Source organism: Octopus sinensis, linkage group LG7 (genome assembly GCF_006345805.1).
Source record: "Octopus sinensis linkage group LG7, ASM634580v1, whole genome shotgun sequence".
In the NCBI taxonomy this organism is placed as follows: domain Eukaryota; kingdom Metazoa; phylum Mollusca; class Cephalopoda; order Octopoda; family Octopodidae; genus Octopus; species Octopus sinensis.
The window spans coordinates 42,924,346-42,939,345 of NC_043003.1; positions in this window are offsets into that span (position 1 = coordinate 42,924,346).

Here is a 15,000-nt window from a genome sequence, read left to right on the forward strand (position 1 = left end):
AGATGTGGGTTAAAGGTATTACAAAAAAAGAAAGTACCTCGTAAAAGAAATATAAGGAGGCAACCTAAACAACAGAACATACGCGAAAACACGTGGTGAGAAAAACAGTCAGCCACAAGGAATTACGGTAGGACGTACCAATACACGTAATATACAAGAATACGATAAACAAAACAAACCTTTCTTTGATCAAAACGTTAGTAAACAAAACAATTATTCATTTTATCAAAATATTACAGGAAGAAAAACTGGGAAGAAAGCACATTCAATATTCTCAATAAATATTCCCTACTAGAAACAAAACAAACTAAAAAACATACTAGACTGTCGAATAAACCCAAAAATTTCTTTTGACAAACTGAAAACATAAATAATATGTCCATACCTAGAAACAAAAGAAAAAAACATACCTAACTAAACACCACAACAAAAAATACAAAGCTCACCAGAGGAAAGATGTTAATAATAGAAGAAATAATAGATGAAAACCGAATCTATTTTTAGGGTCAGGACAGTAAACACCAGAGAAAGAAAAAGTCCAAGAAGAAACAATTGTGAAACAATAGATAGGATAGACCCGAAAATTATAAATCTGTCAAAAAGAAATATAGACAGTGACGAACTGCGATTATTGATGAAAGGATTAAAATTCACACCTACACCTACAGTCAACCAATGGAGGGAGATATCCAAAACTACTACAACCAAAAGACCTTAAACTAAGACACATTATAGTTGGTCCAGCCTGTCCCACACATCGTCACATTGACATTATCCTAAAACCACGATGTAGTCACATACTCAGTTTCATTCAAGATGACATCGATTTCCTGTTACCTCTGCCAAAACAACAGAATCCCATTCATGGTTAGTTTTGATGTAACAAACTTATATACAAACATTCCACATGATTTGGAACTTACTGCCATAGAATATTGGGTCGAGAAACATAGAGAATCAATCCCCAGTAGATATATTGTAACCTTCATACTAGACACAGTCTGCCTCATCCTCGAAAACAATACATTCCTTTTCAATGGAAAAAAAAACATGTTCGAGGCAACCACATATCTTAAAGAAACTACTAACAAAGGCAAAATTCAACATGAACAAACAGGATAACACATTCACAGTATGGAAGTGTAATGATAACAGACGTGGAACGTGTCAATACATACACACAGGTAGAACGAAAATGGACAGATTTTCGCAAATGCAGATATGAACTGCAAAAGCAGTAATTTGATCTACTGCATTAAATGCGAGGAATTATATATAGACGAGACAGGGAATGCAATACTGGAACGCTCACGAGTCCACAGACAACAAATCATGAACACTAATGTTCGCCAAATTCCACTGAGCGAACATATAGCGACATGTGGTCAGAAAATGTTTCTAATTTTTCTTTCCCGCGAATTACATGATGCACGTGGGGTTGGAAGAAAGATAAAAGAAAAACGGTTTATTAAAATGTTCAAACCTGTTCCGAACGGATATAACAGCAATGATATAACAACCAGTTAATGATGTGGATTAATAATAATAATCAAGTTACAGAATATCGGTACACCTGGCAAAATATGATGCTTAAGAGCGTGTGGATTGCTCAAAAAGGTATTCTAAAAATTCAGCTGATTGGAGCGTTCTGAAGTTGTCAAGAACTCAACTGTCAGTTAAACACATTTGCAATCTGATGAGTACACTATGTATGAAAGCTCTAATTACGTTAAAATACTATATAAAACACGTGAAAACCAGACTATTTTAACTTTATTCAACTGATATGTTATTTGTAATACACATTCAACAAAAATCGAAAAACAATATATATATATATATATATATAATTATATATATATATATATATATATATATAATAATAATAATATTAGGGAATAAATCCAAACTAGATTTAGAATTAAATCCATTTTATAGTATAAATATATTATATATTATTATATTGATTTAGAGATAAAACCACTATTAGGCAAATCAAACAGTGAAAAATATTAGCCAATACATGTATTGGCTAATGTTTTTCACTGTTTGATTTGCCTAATAGTGGTTTTATCTCTAATTTAATATATATAATATATATATATGAATGTAGACATTCACATGTACGCGCGTACATACTCATATGTGCATACATACATTCATATATATATATATATATACATACATACATATATACACACATATACATTTGTACAATATATATATAATATATATATATATATATATATATATATATATATATAGATTCTTTACTACCCACAAGGGGCTAAACACAGAGGGGACAGACAAAGGGATTAAGTCGATTACATCGACCCCAGTGCATAACTGGTACTTAATTTATCGCGCGCATGTGTCTCTGTGTGCGCGTGTAGGTGTGTATGTACTCTTATTTTGCCACATGATTCGGTCTTTGGACATTGGTAGGCTGGGTCGCAAACATTAAGGATGCAGTCCACCAAATGTCCCCTAGTATTTATTTTAAATGCATTATTTATCCCAGCGGACCCTTTCGCATGTAGTAAATTATAGGGAAATACGAAAAGAAAAGAAAAAGGAGGACACAGAAAAGCAACAACAGTTTTCATAAGATGTGAGACGAACACATATATACATAGACACATAATAGAGATGCACACACACACACACACACACACACACACCACACACACACACACACACACACACACACATACACACACAACCAAACACATTCATATTTATTGACTTAAATATACTACTTTTCGTTTGTTTGTTTGTGTGTCTGTGTGAGTTTGTGTGTGTGTGTGTGTGTTTGTGTGTGTGTTTGTGTGTGTGTATATATATATATATAAGTACAAAGTGAGATAGGGGTTATGAGTGTAACCCACTATGGGATATCATTTATCCAATATACTGCCAGTAAAGTACACAGAAAGGTTAATACATAAATGCTAAGAATTGCAATAATCTATTCTCCATTTTTTTTATTTTATATATATATATATATATATATATATATATATATATATATATAGATATATATATATATATATATATATATATATATATATATATATTTATATATAATATATATATATATATATACATATATATATCTGTAAATATAATGTAAATATAAAAATGGTACATTATTCGAGACTGATAAAAACTCCGAGTTTCGGATGTCAGGGCGGTAACCCACGCCGCCATCTTGTCAGTTATCCGGCCATCGAAACATGACTACCGAATAATTACCACATATATTTACAGATAAATTCCTCTATTTACATAATATCGAGGTCTCTCTCATTCTTTTGTTGTCTTACCATTTCTATCAATATATTTATATATATCATATATATATAATATATATATATACATATATAGGCATTGTCAATAGAAAAAGAAGGGTACTCTTAAAAATTATAATAGTAATATATTTAGAACGTTGATCGTTATGGCCGGTCAGAGAGCCACCATTCGAAGGATGCGTCCTCAGTCATTTGCGTTTGACGAGTTACTTAAAGAGCTAAGCACTTCACTAGTGCGAAACAAATGATCACACTCTAACCGGACATAACAGTCAGCATTCCTAAATATCTATCTATCTATCTATCTATCTATCTATCTATCTATCTATCTATCTATCTATCTATCTATCTATCTGTCTGTCTGTCTGTCTGTCTGTCTGTCTGTCTGTCTGTCTGCCTGCCTGCCTGTCTGTCTGTCTGTCTGTCTGTCTGTCTATCTATCTATCTATCTATCTATCTATCTATCTATCTATCTATCTATCTATCTATCTATCTGTTTGGGATAAGCTCTACAGACACGGCTCGAGAAACACGGGGCCGACCTGCCCGAGATGCGGTCAGAGCGACGAAACCGTTCTGCACGCACTCGTTCAGTGTCCAACAATTTCCGACCTGTGGGCTTGTGTCGAACAACTGCTATCACGTGTGGGACGAGTCGGTTTATCAGCTGAGTCTATCGTCAATATTGTCACGCCTCCTTCCTTCAAACGGGAAGGAAGAGCTATTTTCATCATCCTTGTGGCTATGGCGAAAGAATGTATCTGGTGACGCGTCTCATCAACTTCTTCAAGTACCACTTGAAAAGGAAAGTGAGAGTAGAGAGGCAAGTTTTGTCTAGCGAATGTTTTAAAAAAAGATGGGTGATGTAGCAAGAATGGCACGTATGAATGACGAAGCCAGCCACCTTGAGCATAGTCCTATGAACCCAGAAATCGAAAACAGAGAGTTGCTTATTTGCAAAAAAAAAAAAAAGAAATATAAATGTGACTTCATTGACCGAGTTTACCGTGGTCTTTTCCGTAGGCTTTTCGTTCCACGGGTAAACCTCACCTGTCCTCCCCTTTACACTTCATATTGACATTTCTGTGATAACGATCCCTATTGATCAATTTTTTTTCCTCTCCCCCTTTTTTTTAACCCCCCTTTTTTTTGTCCTCTTTCTCTCCTTTTACGATCCCTTTTGATCGAAACTCCCCCTTCCTTTTTTTTTTTTTTTTTTTTAAACCTTCAAAAGAAAAGCCCTACCTTGTAATTTGTTCTATCTGTGTGCAGCCCTGTGTGGCTAATAAAGAAACATATCTGTTTATCTGTCTGTCTGTCTGCCTGCCAGTCTGTCTATCTGTCTATCAGTTCGGATCAAAAAAAAAAGAGTCCAGGCGAATTGCGCCGCGAGTGTCGCGTTGCTCTCAAGCAACTCTGCCGTCCCGGGTCGACCTTGAGTGACTGCAGAACGGTTTCGTCGCTCTGACCGCATCTCGGGCAGGTCGGCCCCGTGTTTCTCGAGCCGTGTCTGTAGAGCTTATCCCTTTTGATCGAAAACCTACGCTACTTTTTTTTCTCATCCCCCAAAATAAAAGCTCTACCTTGTAATTTGTCCCATCTGTGTGCAGCCCTGTGTGGCCAATAAATAAACTTATCTATCTATCTATCTATCTATCTATCTATCTATCTATCTATCTATCTATCTATCTATCTATCTATCTATCTATCTATCTATCTATCTATCTATCTATATGTACATATATATATAAGTATATATAATTATATATACACATGTAGGCGCTGGAGTGCCTGCCTGGTAAGTAGCTTGCTTACAAGCATCATGGTGCCGCGTTCAATCCCACTGTGTCACACCTTGAGCAACTGTCTCCTACTATAGACTCGGGCGGACCAAAGCCTTGTGAGTGGATTTGGTAGACGGAATCTGAAAAAAACCTGTCGTATATATATATGTGTGTGTGTGTTTGTGTGTTTGCGATTGTCCTCCAGCATCGCTTGGCATTACTGGATCGGCAAAAGAGAGCCATAGTATATGTACAAGGTTTACAAAGAATAAATCCTGGGCTGGACTTGCTCCAGCATGGCTGCTGTTAAGTGACGGAAACAAGTAAAAGAATAAAAAATAAAGTAATACATATATACATATACTTGCAACATTCATACACACACATATAATGGTATAATATATATATATATATATATATATATATATGACATAAATTATATGACTTTTATCTCTCTTCTCCCTCTCTCTGTATATATATAATATATATATATATATATATATATATATATATGTATCTCTCTCTCTCTCTCATCTCGTCTCTCCTCTCTCTCTATATATATATATCTATATATATATATATCTATTATATATATATATATATACATATATATATAATATATATATATATATATATAAGGACGTTGGATATGTCTCTTCTGCTTTTTAATTATTATTTTGTTAATTATTATAAATCTTCCAATGAGGAGGGGGCGGTTTCCAAGCAAGATACAATGTGCATGTATGTATGTATGTATGTTTGTATGTATGTATGTACGTATGTATGTATGTATGTATGTATGTATGTATGTATGTATGTATGTATGTATGTATGTATGTATATATACCTGTATGTATGTATGTGTGCATATGTATGAATGAGTCTACATGTTTGTTACCTGCGCGTACACTTGTTCATCTGTTTCTATCTTCCAACGTGCATGCGAGGGAGGTAACATAACTTTCATGTCGTTGAGTTGCCTCCCTTGTACACCTTGACTTACCTGTGTTTATATAGAAACGGTAAATGCGGTTATAGTAATCTAAGTTCAGTGTAGAGTAGGCCTAATTCTTTCCCGCGAAAAGCAATCAATAAATTCTGAGATCTTTTTGCAGAGGGGTAAAAAAAATGCAAGACCGGTAACGACAGTACCAACATATAAACAGTAAAAAATATATAATAAACAGTGGAAAAATAAATATATAACGTGAGAGACAAGACAAGGAGAACAAGATAAGAAGGGCTGTTAACGCCAGACGAAAAAAGTATTGTAACGCTGATTATCGTGGAAGACAGAGAGGGAAATTTTGTCAACCAGAAGCCTTGCAAGGCGGGAGAGAAAAGACAGGATAGCAGTTACGACGGAAGTATCGTCGCAGATGGATGACGGGAATGGGGGAGGAGAGCAAGAGGAAGGGAGAGAGAGAAGGGGAATGGTGCGAGGAGACCATGAAGAATGTGAAAGGGAGAGAGATGAAGAATGAAGAGAGAGAGGAGATACAAGTTAAGTGAGGGAAAAAAAAGACGAAAACAGGAATGGGAGAGAAAGAAGAAAGATGCAGAGTCGCGTGAGAGTTAATATCAAGGCTAACTTGATAAACAGAACAATCTTACTTAGTAGGGTGCGTGCGTTTAATCGTATAATATGTTAATAAAATAGAATATATGCATATATAAACATATATGTATGTACCTACCTCTACATGTACATATACCGCATATATGTTGTACAGGACACCAAAAAGACGTCGAACACATAGAGGAGACGAAACACATAGACACAAACCAAGGAACAAGACAAGCAAAAAAAAGGAGAGATACAGGACAATAACACAACGAAAAACCCCCTTCTTCAGTCGCTAAGATTTCATCTACTAAACGTTTCGAAGGATAAAAGCGAGACGTATACTTCGAAAAAATTCCTTCCCGCGAAAAGCAATCAATAAAATTCTGAGATCTTTTCGCAGAGGGGTAAAAAAAAAGCAAGACGTAACGACAGTACAAACATATAAACAGTAAAAAATATATATATAACAGTGGAAAAATAAATATATAACAGTGAGAGACAACACAGGAGAACAAGATAGAAGGGCTTTTAACGCCAGACGAAAAAAGTATTGTAAACGCTGGATTATCGTGGAAGACAGAGAGGGAAATTTTGTCAACCAGAAGCCTTGCAAGGCGGGAGAAAAAGACAGGATAGCAGTTACGACGGAAGTATCGTCGCAGATGGATGACGGGAATGGGGGAGGAGGAGCAAGAGGAGAGAAAAGAAGGGGAATGGTGCGAGGAGACCATGAAGAATGGTGAAAGGGAGAGAGAGAATGAAGAATGAGAGAGAGAGAAGAGACAATTAAGTGAGGGAAAAAAGACGAAAAAAAGTGAATGGAGAGAAAGAAAGAAAGATGCAGAGTCGCGTGAGAGTTAATATCAAGCTAACTTGATAAACAGAACAATCTTACTTAGTATGGTTCGTTGCGTTTAATCGTATAATATGTTAATAAAATAGAATATATGCATATATATAAACATATATGTATGTACCTACCTCTACATGTACATATACACGCATATATGTGTACAGGACACCAAAAAGACGTCGAACACATAGAGAGACGAAACACATAGACACAAACCAAGGAACAAGACAACAAAAAAAGGGGAGAGATACAGGACAATAAGCACAACGAAAAAACCCCCCCTTCTTCAGTCGCTAAGATTTCATCTACTAAACGTTTCGAAGGATAAAAGCGAGACGTATACTTCGAAGAAAAATTCCTTCCCTCCCGCGAAAAGCAAATCAATTAAAATTCTGAGATCTTTTCGCAGAGGGGTAAAAAAAAAGGCAAGACGGTAACGACAGTACAAACATATAAACAGTAAAAAATATATATATAAACAGTGGAAAAATAAATATATAACAGTGAGAGACAAGACAAGGAGAACAAGATAAGAAGGGCTGTTAACGCCAGACGAAAAAAGTATTGTAAACGCTGGATTATCGTGGAAGACAGAGAGGGAAATTTTGTCAACCAAAGCCTTGCAAGGCGGGAGAGAAAAGACAGATAGCAGTTACGACGAAGTATCGTCGCAGATGGATGACGGAATGGGGGAGGAGGAGCAGAGGAGGGAGAGAGAGAAGGGAATGGTGCGAGGAGACCATGAAAATGGTGAAAGGGAGAGATAAGAATGAAGAATGAGAGAGAGAGGAAGAGACAAGTTAAGTGAGGGAAAAAAAAGACGAAAAAGGGAATGGGAAGAAAGAAAGAAAGATGCAGAGTCGCGTGAAGTTAATATCAAGGCTAACTTGATAACAGAACAATCTTACTTAGTAGGGTGCGTGCGTTTAATCGTATAATATGTTAATAAAATAGAATATACATATATATAAACATATATGTATGTACCTACCTCTACATGTACATATACACGCATATATGGTGTAAGACACCAAAAAGACGTCGAACACATAGAGAGACGAAACACATATACACAAACCAAGGAACAAGACAAGCAAAAAAAAGGGAAGATACAGGACAATAAGCACAACGAAAAAACCCCTTCTTCAGTCGCTAAGATTTCATCTACTAAACGTTTCGAAGGATAAAAGCGAGACGTAATACTTCGAAGAAAAATTCCTTCCCGCGAAAAGCAAATCAATTAAAATTCTGAGATCTTTTCGCAGAGGGGTAAAAAAAAGGCAAGACGTAAACGACAGTACAACATATAAACAGTAAAAAATATATATATAAACATATATATATATATATCTATATATATATTATATATATATATACATATATATACATATATATTACATATATATGTATGTACGTATATTATATATTGTATGTATATATATATATATATGTATGTATATGTATGTATTATATATAAATATGTTATGTATGTATTATATATTATGTATGTATGTATATATATGTATGTATATATGTATGTATAGATACATTGTATGTATATATATATGTCTGTATGTATGTATATATATATGTATGTATATATATGTATGTATGTATATATATGTATGTATATATATATATTGTATGTATGTATATATATATGTATGTGTGTATATATATATGTATGTATGTATATATATATATATATATATCCTTAAGCTGACTGAATTGTGACTTGTTACGGAGTCCAGAATACAGTTAGATTTGAATCGTTAAAGTGTGTATGATACGCTGCACTAACATCTTAGCTTCGTATACACTCATTACACAGCAGTCTTCGTGAAGCGGTGACTTGACGGATTCGTTAGGATGCCGGATAAAATTGTTAACGATATTTCTCCCGCTTTACGTCTTGTGCACAAATGCTGCCGAAATTTGCCTCGTTAACCACTTCGGGATCGATAGAAATTAGTACCTAACTGGTATTGCTGTAATCGACTATCCCACCCCATGAACTTCCAAGTCTTTTACCTATAGTGGAAGGATTATGTTATAACATTTGCTTAGTGTTTTAAGGCCTGTTTTTTTGGGTGTGACGACATTGTATCTCAACTTATTTGTCAGCTCCCTTGTTGAGAAGGGACTCGGCGAATGCAACGAATGCCGAAAGAGATGCGAAAAAAAAAAAGAAAAGAAAGAAAACAGAAAGAAAGATAAAATCTATACGTCAGTACGCTGGTGGATCTTTATTTATTGACACCTGCGCGTGGAAAGCGATTTTGGACCCGGAGGAATTCGAAGTTAAGATATCAAAAGCTGGACATGTGCCGCACACATTTTCGCAATTTTCGTAACTGACCGCCTATGTTGGTCTTACATTCCTTTATATCATATTTGATTATTATTATTATTATTATTATTATTATTATATTATTATTATTATTATTATTATTATTATTATTATTTTATTATTATTATTATTATTATTATTTATTATTATTATATTATTATTATTATTATTATTATTTTATCACATAATAATAAGATGGTAAGCTGGCAGAATTTTAAACACACCGGACAAAAGTGCTAAGCTGCATTTTGTGTGTCTTTGTGTTCTGAGTTCAAATTTCAACAGTGTAGTTTATCCTTTTGGGGTTGATAAAATAAGTGTTAAGCACCGAGGTCGATTTAATCGACTAGCTCTCCCCCATCCCGTAAAATTTCAGGCCTTCCGCCTACAGTAGGAAACATCATTACTACATAATAATGTGAGGTCGCATGGCTGTTGCACTTCATCTCACGTTGCTCTGCGATCACTTCAGCAATTAACGCGTGGCATACTTGTGCACCTGTTCAGGCAACGTTGTTTTGATGGCGAGAGTGAGATACTGTACAGAACGAATATTTGATCACTATAAACAAATAATTTGTGTAGGTCAATTGGCAAAAAGCTGAACGCTCATACGTCATCTTCGAAGGGAGAGTCCCACATTGCATCATACATTACATCTTTTTTTTATTACTTGTTTCAGTCATTCTGACTGTGGCCATGCTGGAGCACCGCCTTTAGTCGAGCAAATCAATCCCAGGACTTATTCTTTGTAAGCCTAGTACTTATTCTATCGGTCTCTTTTGCCGATGTAAACACGCCAGCATCGCTTGTCAAGCGTGTCAGTCTCCGTCTACCAAATCCACTCACAAGGCTTTGCCCATTTGTTGGTGATTCCTTATTTCTCGTCGATGGCACCTTTGCACCACCGAGGAAGCAGCCCCCCCTCCCATGGAGATGTAAACACGCCAGCACGCTTGTCAAGCGATGTTTTGGAGACAAACACAGACACACAAACATATATATGCACACACACATATATATATACATATATATGACGGGCTTCTTTCAGTTTCCGTCTACCAAATCGACTCACAAGGCTTTGGTCGGCCCAATGCTATAGTAGAAGACACTTGCCCAAGGTGCCACGCAGTGCGAGTGAATCCGGAACCATGTGGCTGGCAAGCAAGCTACTTACCACCTAGCCACTACTGAATATCATAACAAGATATTCGATAACATTACAGTATGATATGATTTAATTTAATACTAAATCTGGCAGATCCTCATGTAATGTATTTGCTTCTTAAAAAGAATTAAATAAATAAGTATTTTCCTATTGTTGTGGATGTTTTCACGGCTTTTGAAATCCAGGGTCATTCTCTAGTGTTTCAATATAAAGTAGAGAAAGAATTTTCTGTTTGATTTTCTGAATGCTCACATGATGAGTGGCCTTACTCGGTTGCTGAGAGAGAGAGAGAGGAGAGAGGAGAGAGAGAGAGAGAGAGAGAGAGAGAGAAGAGAGAGAGAGAGAGAGGAGGTGGTGATGGTGGAAAGACAGTATGACAGTCGGTCGAGGTACGTTTTCATGCCTTCTGCGTGAGGAACAATGACATCGCTACCATTGAGATTTGAATCTTCATGCGAAATTTAATATCAGGACTCAGCGAGCCAGAAGAAACACCGCAAGTTATCTCGTCAGACAAACTAACAATTGCATCAATTCATTGCTCTGGACTGGAATTATATTATCTATCTGAAAAGCGTAAAAAGTAAAGCTGACCGCTGTGGGATTTAAACTGAGGGCACAGAGGGCAGGAACAAATATTGTCATGCGTTTTATTTGACGCTCTAACGAATCTGCGCTGGTCAGTTAAAAAAAAAAACATACATTCTATAAATATATACACTCAAACACATGCACGCACACACACATATATCCATGTACACATACATACACACACACGCATATAAATGTATATGAGCATGTATTTGTGTGTATTAGTGCGTATATTAATGTATGTGTGTCTGTGTGTGCCATAACGTTCACGTGCACTCAACCTTTAGTTTCTTTAACAGCTGTGAAGATATCAAGTAACAAACAAATTGGAATTATATGCTAAGATACTGTACAAGCATTCTTGCACACTTCCCAGTTTGTTCCACCCCAAATTACCCCTGGATCAGTAGTCACAGGATTTTTTTGTTGTTTTTCTCTCAAGAAACCTTGTTGAGTAAAGCTATTTAAAACGTTGCCTATAGTTTCCTAATCCGTCTTCATTTAGTATTTGTAGTTTATCTTTGACAAGAATAAATACTTGCAGAGTGTTGTGTCATTATCTATGAACACACACGAAGGAAATTATTCTTAATTTTAGAAACTTAAACACTATAATAATATTCTTTTTTTTATTTTTGTTTCCATCGTTTTCAGATACATTTTTTTTTCTATTTCTGTTCTGTCAAAGATAAATAGACGAATACACTAGGTTTTCAGTACGTGCATTGACACTATAATCTGTGGCGATATCAAATATAGAGATTGTCGTGAACCAATATTATTCAGATGTTCTTTCGTTTTAAAAAACTTGTCTACGTTATTTCCGGTCCTCAAAAAGACACGATAGAAATACAGACATAGAATTGAAACACAGTGTGTAGAATCATCATAAAAACATAACATATTAATCTATATCAGAGAATTTCCTCCAATTAATTCGAGATTTTAGATAAAGGACTATAATAGAGCTGTTTTGATTAATTTCATTATTGCATGGCGTCGACAATTTGGGAAACACAAAGTACAATTAATGTAGTAAAGTCGGTCCTAACATATTTAATATGCTGGTGATAGTGGTGATGGTGGTGGTGGTGGTAGTAGTAGTATTAGTAGTAGCAGCAGCAGCAGCAGTAGTAGTAGTAGTAGCAGCAGCAGTAGCAATGGTAGTAGTAGTGGTAGCAGCAGCAGCAGCAGTAGCAGCAGCAGCAGCAGCAGCATCAGCAGCAGCAGTAGTAGTAGTAGTAGTAGTATGGAGGCAAGCGCTGTAACGGGGCATTGCTGCATCCACCAATTGTTGGTGATTCCTTATTTCTTGTCGATGGCACCTTTTCACCACCGAAAAGCAGCCCTCCAACTCATGGGTCTGTCTGGGCAGTCAATTCTGGTGACGGTTTTTCGAGATCGGAGTGCAAATCCTAACTCGACTGCTTTTAATGGCCTTTTACAACACACAGGGAAATTGTTGGGTCTCTTCTTTCACATGACAGTCCACACACAGCATAATACGTTGAACCAAATAAGGCGGCGAGCTTGCAGAAACGTTAGCACGCCGGCCGAAATGCTTAGCCGTATTTCATCTGTCGTTACGTTCTGAGTTCAAATTCCCCTGAGGTCGACTTTGCCTTTCATCCTTCCGGAGTCGATAAATTAAGTACCAGTTACGCACTGGGATCGATATAATCGACTTAAGCCATCTGTCTGTTCTTGTTTGTCTCCTCTGTGTTTAGCCCCTTGTGGGTAGTAAAGAAATAGGTTCAAATTCTGCTGAGGCCGACTTTGCCTTTCATTCTTTCGGTATCAATAAATTAAGTACCAGTTACGTACATTGATTGATCTAATCGACTGGCTCCTTCCCCCAAAATTTCGGTCCTTGTGCCTAGAGTAGAAAAGAATATGTTGAACCAAATTAATTCTTAATCCACTTAAATGATTCTTTGATTTGTTTCAATTATTTGACTGCGACCATATAGGACTTATTCTTTGTAAACCTAGTACTTATTCCATCGGTCACTTTTGCCGAACTGCTAAGTTACGGTGACGTAAACACACAGTAATAGTGGTGGGGGATACACACACACACATACACACATAGATAGATAGATAGATAGATAGATAGATAGATAGATAGATAGATAGATAGATAGATAGATGGATGGATGGATACATACATACATACATTCATACATATAGGGCACGAAATTTCTGTGACCCTTGTTGGATGTTACCCCACCGTTGCTGGTAGTAAAGCCCCAACCTCCATAACATTTTAAACTTCAGGGCCCCAATATTGCAGATCCGTTACTGCCCGAAGCTATAGTAGAATACACTTGCCCATGGTGCCATGCAGTGACACTGAACCCGGAACCATGTGGTTAGGAAGCAAGCTTCTTACCACACAATTCAAAAAATCAACCCTGAGAAATTTTACCAAATCATCTATGGATATAGTGCTTAGAATTCTATTCGTTGACATAATCCCAATATTGAAGATGTTATCAGCTAATTATCTCTTTGGAAGAATATGAAATACGTGTCAGTTTCAAAGAGAATTCCATGACGTAAAAACACGCCATTATGCTTCATTATGCATAAAACAAATTCAGTGAAAATCAGTTTTATTGAAAAAAATGTATATTGTATGGTCTGAACTGTTGCATTTTTTACTCAAGTTTTATAGAATATCAAGGGGTTACTCAGATTCATCGCAAGCACTTGCATCAAAAACTTTCAGTAAGAGCCAACGAGGAACCTCCTACTGATCGAAGGAAGGAGGTAATATTCGGTCACTTAATCTGCTAAAAGCATGAAAATTGCTTCAAAATCCCATTCAAATGATATATAATAAAAAAAAAAGAAAACGAATGATATATCGGATAATATAGTTATGGTTACAATATATCTGACACACACACAAACGGCTCTGTTAAAAAGCCAAATTCCCAACCGCACGGTACCGGGTCCGTCCCTCTGTGTGGTACCTTGGGTAAGTGTCTTCTACTATAGCCGTCCAGAGCCATTGTGAAAGGATTTAGTAGATGGAAACTGAAAGAAGCTCGTCATATATATGAGGTGTTGCTGAAAAGTTCCTGGCTTTAAGGGTGTCACGAAAGGACTGGTTGGAGACCCAATCTTCCGAGTTCTTTTACGGGGATTAGAAAAACTTAAGGACTGCTGCAATAAGTGTGTGAATCTGAGAGGGGAATATATCAAAATTATAATTAACTGATCCACCTGTATCTTATTTTACTTTTCAGCAACCCCTCGTATATATACATATTTGTGTGTGTGTGTAACTGTGTGTTTATGTGTGTGTATATTTGTGTGCGTGTCTGTGAGTGTGTTTCTTTGTCTCTGTGTTTTTGTCTTGACAACTGAT